Genomic DNA, 8,791 nt, shown 5'->3' on the forward strand with positions numbered 1-8,791 from the left:
GGTAAGTCCGATTCTTGTTGAAGCTTCGTCGATTGACTAGTTCTTTTCTGTATTTCACATTTTTTCTTTGTTTTCTTCCTTCAGCCACCACTTAGGGTATATGTGTTTACAAAGTCTAGATTAAGCCTAATTATTTTATTGTTAGCTTCAACCCCATTATTCCAGTAAAATACCTAGGATTTAGGTAAGCAAAATCAGGTTAAATCTCGATGCTTTGATTGCCTCGCGTCCGAATGTTGGGGAGAACCGTTGCGTTTTAAAATCAAATTCATCTCAAATATTCTTTGTTAAGGTTAATAACCCTTAACTGGCGACCTTTGGCTAATTAACGTCTGTCTTTGAGGTTAACTTTTGGCTTCAAGTGACAGGTTACGTGTAATCTTGGTTTGCAGGGCCGTAAAATTTACGTAAATTGAATAATACATGATCAACCAAGACTCACACGTAACAATATATATATATATATATATATATATATATATATATATATATATATATACATACATACATACATACACACACACACACACATATATATATATATATATATATATATATATATATATATATATATATATATATATATATATATATATATATATATATATATATATATATATATATATATATATATATATATATATATATATATCATTGTTTTACATTCTCAATTGAACATTTTCTGTGCTTAGTATTAGCAATTTCAGTATTTAGGCAAGAATATATGAAATTTTTACGATTTTTAATCAGTTTATTCATGAAATATATAAAATATAGATGCTGTTATCCATTTTAAAACACTGAATTCATAGGAGAGTTGTTTAAATAGTGTTTTTTAAGCTCAAACAGAATTTGACACATTCGCAAAGTTGGAATACAAAAACTTGCTTTCCTGTGTCAGAAGATATATATTGATCGTTTTTCTTGTACCTAGGAATTGTATAGCTCGGGCACAAATATACTCCCTAAGTTAGGGTTTCTTTCTGTTTATCAAGGAAGCCGAGTATACAGGGTAATGCAGGTTTTGTACTGCTATTTGTTTTTAATTTTTAATGCATCCTACATCCGGTTTCTTGCTCGAGAGATATCTTTGAATGGTATGTCTATTCTTAAACTTATCAGATTAATAGGTATAAGTTAAAGTATGATGTACAGGAAGCGGCACTGAATCAAAACAGAAATAACTCAAGTTTCACGGGAAAAAATTACATATATTTCTTATGGCTGTTACTTTTCTCATGGTAGGCTGGCCTCCGCTTAACATTCCTATGTACATTTGTGGCTGTGTTCATCTGGACGACCTTTCTATTTCATTGGAGGTGAGGCTGCTCACACCGGAAGATATTCTGATAGTGTCGGTTTTACCATATTGGACTCAACATTTGTTTCGGTCTTGGAAATACCAAAGGTCTTTAGGGATCGCTACTGCATTCTCATGAAGTTCCAAAGTTATCCTTCTGAGACTCAGTTTTACTTTAGTTTTTCCAAAGTTTACTTCCCATTTATCGCTTCCAAACAAAATGAAGATTCACCTTTGACAATTTTTGTTAAGGGGTGGAATGATGGTAGTGTCTCGATTTGGATTACAATAAGCCTTTTCTGTAAACCTCTACCTTAGTTTTTTCTCAGATTAGCCCATCCTACCCATTCTTTTTAACTTCCGAGTGAAAATGGGCATCAGCATGGAGTCTCTTACAGCCTGTAACTTCATTTCTTATTTATTGGTCACTGAATAATAATAGGTTTCTGGTATCTCAATGTTACTTCCATAATCATCATGCCACAGAGTTCGATGTGGGATATTCTGAAAACCTTGACTTGTAGATACCTTCTCTTTATAATAATTAGACGTTTCTTGGTGATTATGGCGTCCTGTTGGATTAGATGATGACTTTGGTATCACTTGAGATAAAATGTGAGGAAGTTGTTGGGCTTAAAGTTCGTTCATCAAGAATTGTTTTAAAACAGACTGATTGTGATTGGACTTGATATTGTGACCTAGAATATAATTTTCATCTGGACATAAGAAAAATATATAATTTGGACAAATGTGAGGTTTAGAACATGAATAACTGCCGTGGCAACCTTCAGTGCTTATATGGTATGAGCATATAATTTTTGGTTTAAAGGATATTTTCCCACCATTTTCTTCAAAGACTTGCTTGTAATCATCAAAAATTCTGTGGATGCCATCAGATCCTGTGCCATGGTTTTGTATTATTATCTGAGTTGATATACTGAAGTCTTCTGCACTGATAGGATCTTTAAAAGATCAAAGCAAGTAAATTTTGGGTCGTTTGGTAAGGGGTTTTGCTCTGGTCTCTATGTTGTATTACAGCTCTGTTCTTCTGCTATGGTATCTCAGTTTTCCAGATAAGTCGATGTACCTTGGATCTGGCATGATGATTCCTCTCCTGTAAGTTGCTTCATCACGGTATTTGTGGTGAATCTGATACCAATTGCCTGTGAGGTGAGATCCCCTCTATTCCTCTGGTCAGGTGATCCCCCCTCCATATCGATAGTAAGGCTCCCTGGTGGTACAGTTCACCACAATTTGCCATGCAAGGTGAATTACTTCTTTTTCTTTGGTAACATGATTCACTTTACCACCTCTGGTAAGGTGGTTCACTATACCTCTGGTGAGATGATTCACTTTGGTCCCTCTGGTAAAGTGAGTTTGCCACTATACCCCTGGTGAGATGATTCACTTTGGTCCCTCTGGTGAGGTGGTCCACCAATATACCTATGGTGAGATGATTCACTTTGGTCCCTCTGACGAGGTGGTTCACTTCTATGCCACTGGTGAGATAATTCACTTTGGTCCCTCTGGTAAGGTGGTTCTCCACTATACCTCTGGTGAGATGATTCACTTTGATCCCCCTGATGAGGTGGTTCACCTCTATACCTCCGCTGAGATAATTCACTTTGTCCCTTTGGTGGGGTGATTCACCTCTGCCTATGGTGAGATGATTCAATATGGTTCCTGTGGTAGAGGAGTTCACCTCTATTTCTCTGGTCCTTATGGCTGGGTGTATCACCCGTTTCCTGCTAGTAAGACAATTCATTTCTGCCCCTCTGGTGAGGTGACTCTCATCTGTTTCTTTGGTGAGATGATACTGTATGGTCTCTTTGGTATTTATTATTCTGACAATTATGGATAATTATCATTTCAAACCCTTCATCCAAATTGTTCTGCAATAGAAATTCATACACAGCTTGGTTTATGTGGGTTAAACTAGATGGACTATATTTTATTTGTTTCACTGATGTTGACAATTTAGACAATTTATTTTACACGAAGCTAGACATCTCTCTAGCTTTCTTTCTCTCTCGACTTGATTAAATGCTTTTCATACTATATAGTGTTTTATTGAGGTCTTGGTTCCAAGAGTCTTTTGTGTACACTTACCAGAATTCTTGTCTTCTGCTTATTCTCCAGTTCTTTCCAACATTTCAAAGCATCCAGCAAAGGGAGGTTGTGCCAAAACTGTGCAAAGAATTTTCTTGGAAACTTTTTCAGCAAAAAGGGCTGAATTTATTCTGTATTTTGATAATTTTATCCAAACATTTTCCGCATACGTTGTGTGAGCAAGGTAAAATCTTCGGGCAGAGTTCAAAATTATCAAATTCCTTCAGACAGATTCCACATTCTTTAGGGAAAAAGAAGGCCTGGAAAATAGCAACATAATTAAATAAAATGAAACCAAAGGTGCAGCCAGTATATTTGAATCTTGCTAATATAATCGTGATTACTGACCTGAAATACTCCATCATGACCAATGTACATACATAATGTGGTGACAGTAATATATAATATCATAATGTCCAATACAGAATGAAGTAAGGTAACTTCTTAAGGAATTACCTTAAAGATTAACCTATTTTACAGTTTAAACAGGTGGGCTTTCAGGGTTTATAGCAAATAAAATAGAGATGACAGAATAATCATAATTATAATGGTAGCACTGTAATGTGAAATTAGTAGGAGTAGTATTAACACTTACAGCAGTAATGATCATAAGACTATAAATATATTTAATCTGATATGTCAACAGTTTCATTTTCATGAGAGCTTGAACCTCCAGGGCTGAATTATTTCCTGTGTGATAAGATGTATTTTACATTGTGTCAATTTCCTAAGACTTTTTTGTTCTTTTGGGATTTTTTTTGTGCATAGGGTGATGCTGAGATAGTGAGAGATGGTGTTTATATTTCAAACGATAAGCTTGCATACCTTGTTATACAATGGAAATAGATTTCATGTTTGATAAAATACCGTTTTAGAAAGAAAGTGTCCGTTTTTTGTTTTATTTTGCTTCCGTTGATGTAATGCTGAAAGATAGCTCCATGATTATATTGATAATGGAGACAATGCTAAAGTGTAGTTGTTGCATGAGTCTGTAAATATTATTGAAGTCCTTGTACTTGATTTTCAGTAATGCAGTCTTAGTCAGTTCTACATTATACTTCGGTGGCACCATAACGTGTCATAATTATAGATGACATTAGGTTTCCTTAAGAACAATTCCTTGATTCCTTTGTGTTTCACTCACGCTCATCTGGTGTTTCTTGGTAACAGTGTTTTGGTTGTCTTTGTTTTGATTATTGCTTTTATTATTTTTTCAAATATTATTTTAATGCAAGAATTGATCACAGTCTTCTTACAAGTTATTGGTTAGGAGTTGAGAGATACTATCTGATTCTGTATTGACTGTATTTCATAAGCCACAATTTTTGAGGACTCAGTTTATATAGGGAGATACCATTGATCATTTATAGATATCATCTCTAGGTGAACAGAAGTACTGAATCCTGTATTTTCATCATAAATATTAACATCAAGAAAATGGAGGTGCAAGTCAATACCCAACAATCTCCTTAGTAAAAATAAGTCCCAAATTTTGTTTGAGTTTAGATATCCTTTATATCTACCTGTAGCTACACCTATGAGATGCAGGACCCTACAAACACCTCACACCTGCGGAACCAGTAAAAGGGAAATTCCGCATTCCTGCTAGTTTGCCCGAGGAATAACCATTCGTTCAACAGCCTAACCAATTTCGGAACATATTTCCACGACCGGATCATGCACACGTCTTATCAGAGCTTCTTCCCCTTCCATACTTACTCAGTCTTATCCAAACAATCGTTGCACTAACACCTTCGTACTCTTTCTCTTGTCACCCAGCATTCCTGAAGCACAGACGCAGTCACTCTTTTCCCTTTCTAACCCCGAACATCCTTCCTTCTCATTTGGGTGTCAGTAAAGGCCATAACATCCTGCTTTCTTTCATTCAACAGATCAACAGTTGCGCATTACTGATCTCCCTTACCACATCCTTTATGCTCAGAACCCCAAGACTTATCATTTTGTTCCTTCTTAGACTTTACGTCATATGAGCAAGGTGCTCGGGTACAGACTTCCTCTCCTAACACATGGTGACTTCCATATTGGACAAGTCAAAGAAATGCAATTAATTCGAATCTCACTTCCCCATCAGTGTTAAAAATAATACGAATATATATATATATATATATATATATATATATATATATATATATATATATATATATATATATATATATATATATATATATATATATGTGTGTGTGTGTGTGTGTGTGTGTGTGTGTTTGTTTAATGTATATACATGCACATACACTTGCAAGTGTAGAAATAACTATGCATTGTGAATAACCAAAACAGCGACGCGAAATACGAGGCTCATAAATGATAGGAGAAATGGAAATCACTGAAGTCTGCAACGGAAAAATGCAAAAATTAGTTTGAATATATAATGCTGATGGAATCATCTTCATATTTTCCTTGTTGATGCAAATGAGCATTTATGTGATCCACGTGTTTCTGCCTGTCAAACAAAAGATGACCTCTGGCTGGTGACAATCACCAGGAAAGATGGAGAAATCCTTTGGGAAATTTAATGGTTCGAGATTAAACGCCATGATCATCACGCCACCATCTGTTGCGAGTTTTGTCATTTGTACATTATGTTTTCTTATTCTTTGGAAGTCAATGTCTGTGTTGGAAATACGTAGAACCATGAAAGGGAAGCGAAAGTTCCATATCGCTACTTGATGTAACTACATCAGGAACAACTGTGGGACCACAACAACAAAAATTGTGATGCACAGTGGTCTTACAAAACCAACGAATACTTTGCTCTCAAAGTTCCTCTCAGTATGGCTGGAGTTAAGGTCTAGTGCGTCTGAGTCGGAAAGTTTCTATGTGACCATCAATTTAGTTTTTTTTTTTATGTTCTGAGATAAGAAAATAAGTTCTGCTGAATCCTATGTGCATTTTTCCTTTGTGATGAGATCCCGAACCATGAAAAGATTAAAATGTGGAGTAATCAGAGTTGTTTCGCCAATTCTAAAATAATCTAGTTCTTTATGAAGTGGCTTTCTTTCGTTACAGTTCATCAATGAGTTGTGTTTAGCATTTTACGTTTTCAATGGAAATCAATGTCTCATTCAAAAATATCTTACTCTAATTGAATGACTATTTTCCGCATAATTTATCTGTTCAATAAGAGAATGGTTTTCAGGAATAAATTTCGGTGGAAATCACATCTCTCTAAAATATGTTTAGTCCTCTTTATGGGCCATTGCTGCTCGCAAATGATCTCTAAGTTTTGATGCCAGATTCGGCAACGTTGAAATGAGGCACTCAGCCAACTTTTCTTATGTGGTCGTAAAATATTTTGCGAGATTTAAGAATATGAAACATTTGCTAGTCACACTAAGGAATGGTGATAACGTTCTTAAGTAACCTCAAAGAGATTAGCTGAAAATTCTATTTGGAGTCCAGCTAATAGCGATCCATTCTTTCTTTAGTCTTTAATGTCTTGGATTATTTCCCTTTAGGATAAACCTCATACTTCTATATAATAATGAATGTACTTAAGAATACATCAACTACATGTTTTTTTTTAAATGAGATCGAAGAGGTTTGTACTTTTCAACTTTAAAGCGAGAGCTCCCTACTTTGTGTCTTCGTATGAGTCTCCTTAAATTGATGATCCTTAAACTTTATTCTTTTACTTTATCTTAAATTGTTGTTCGCTTCGCCATGTAAGTAATGAAAATGGAGTCCGTCAAAGTACTTTTCCTCTGTAGTAATTATGCCGTTCAGTCTATACAAAAAGTATTGAAAGTTCTGTCAGTGATCACATAACGACGAGAAAAGAATCAGAAGGACAACCTCATTGTTTTCCTTCGTGTGCCATTAACCACAGACCGGGGGAGACAGCTGTGCTGATGATAAATATCCTAAAGAGATAATCCTTCTCTCATTTGAATGGAAGTTAAAAATTTTACTTTGTATTTGGTTCTAAGAGTCAGTAATCATTTGATTATCTCTTGGCTTTCAACAAACTTTAATTTCTTTCTCGCGTTTACCTGTTTTTGACGAGTTCTTATTGCTGAGAGCTTCTTTAATGTTTACAAAATTTACTTATCATCCAGTCGCCCCTCATACTTGTAAACTTCTCCCATACTTGTAACCAAAGCTCGTTTGATGTCTTTTGACCATTTTCATCATATCTAGAATCTTCTCTTGCACTCTCAGCCTTCTCTGATAAGTGTAAACTTCCTCGCAGTTCCTGACTTCTTGCTGTTGTACACTTTCTCATACTTGCAACCTTTCCTCCAACTTATGCAGTCCTATTCTTGGAAATGAATCTCATACTTATCATATGCTCGTATTCACAAACATTCGTTTGCGGACTTCTCCATAAGAGATTTCTTTACATTTACATCATTTCCTCTTATATACGACCTTGCCTCAGTCTTGCATGAAAGGGCTCCTCTTGGGTCAAACATTTTAATTTAAAGCTTCCCCCTCCCCTTCCAATTCAGAAATATTCATCATAAAATAAGTTTTCCACCGCCTATGAAAAACTGTCTGAAATATACCTCTTCACTTTCTTAATTTCTTTTCTTTCATCTATGTCCGAAACTCGTCTCCAAATGTGTGCATAATGCATGTCATCAAAATGGCTCTCATCCCTTCCAAAAGCAGCGTCACAGAGTGTTTCAGGTTCCGAAGGGTTTGACGTCAGTCACTAGATAACCATCATCGAACACAGCCTTTGCCTTTCTTAATTCTGGCGAAACCTTTCTTCAAGTCAGTATGGTAAATCTGAACAAAGATGAATATAAACAAGCAAAAAATGCGCCGAAGTTTCTTCGATGTAATATAGTTTTCTGTGCAACGTATAATGCTGTATGAGCCGAGACCCAAGAAACTTTCAGCACGGCCCGGTGGTGGCCTGTTGTTGGCATTTATAGCGGTGCCAGACGCACGATCATGGCTAATTTTAACCTTAAATAAAATAAAAGCTACTGAGGCTAGAGGGCTGCAATTTGGTATGTTTGATGACAGGAAGGTGAATGATCAACATACCAATTTGCAGCCCTCTAGTCTAAGTAGTTTTTAAGATCTGGGGCGGACAGAAAAGTGCGGACAGAAAAATTGTGAACGGACAGAGAAAGTCATCTTAATAGTTTTCTTTTACAGAAAACATAAACATATGAAAGGTAATTCGAGAATAAACTTGGGTGTTGTGTATCAGCGCTCACCATATTTACTTTTGTGGCAGCTGGATCCCTTTGGACTGCTCCGCCAAAGGCCGAAGTCTTTGAAGAAAAATCTCGGAGTAGGAAAGAATCATTCAACGATCAGCAGATGGAAAATACACGAGTCACCTAACCAGAACCAGAGCAGCTTGATTACTTAGAATTTGCTTTCTTATCGTGTCATGTGACGGAG

This window comes from Macrobrachium rosenbergii, chromosome 56 (genome assembly GCF_040412425.1).
Source record: "Macrobrachium rosenbergii isolate ZJJX-2024 chromosome 56, ASM4041242v1, whole genome shotgun sequence".
Taxonomy (NCBI): Eukaryota; Metazoa; Arthropoda; class Malacostraca; order Decapoda; family Palaemonidae; genus Macrobrachium; species Macrobrachium rosenbergii.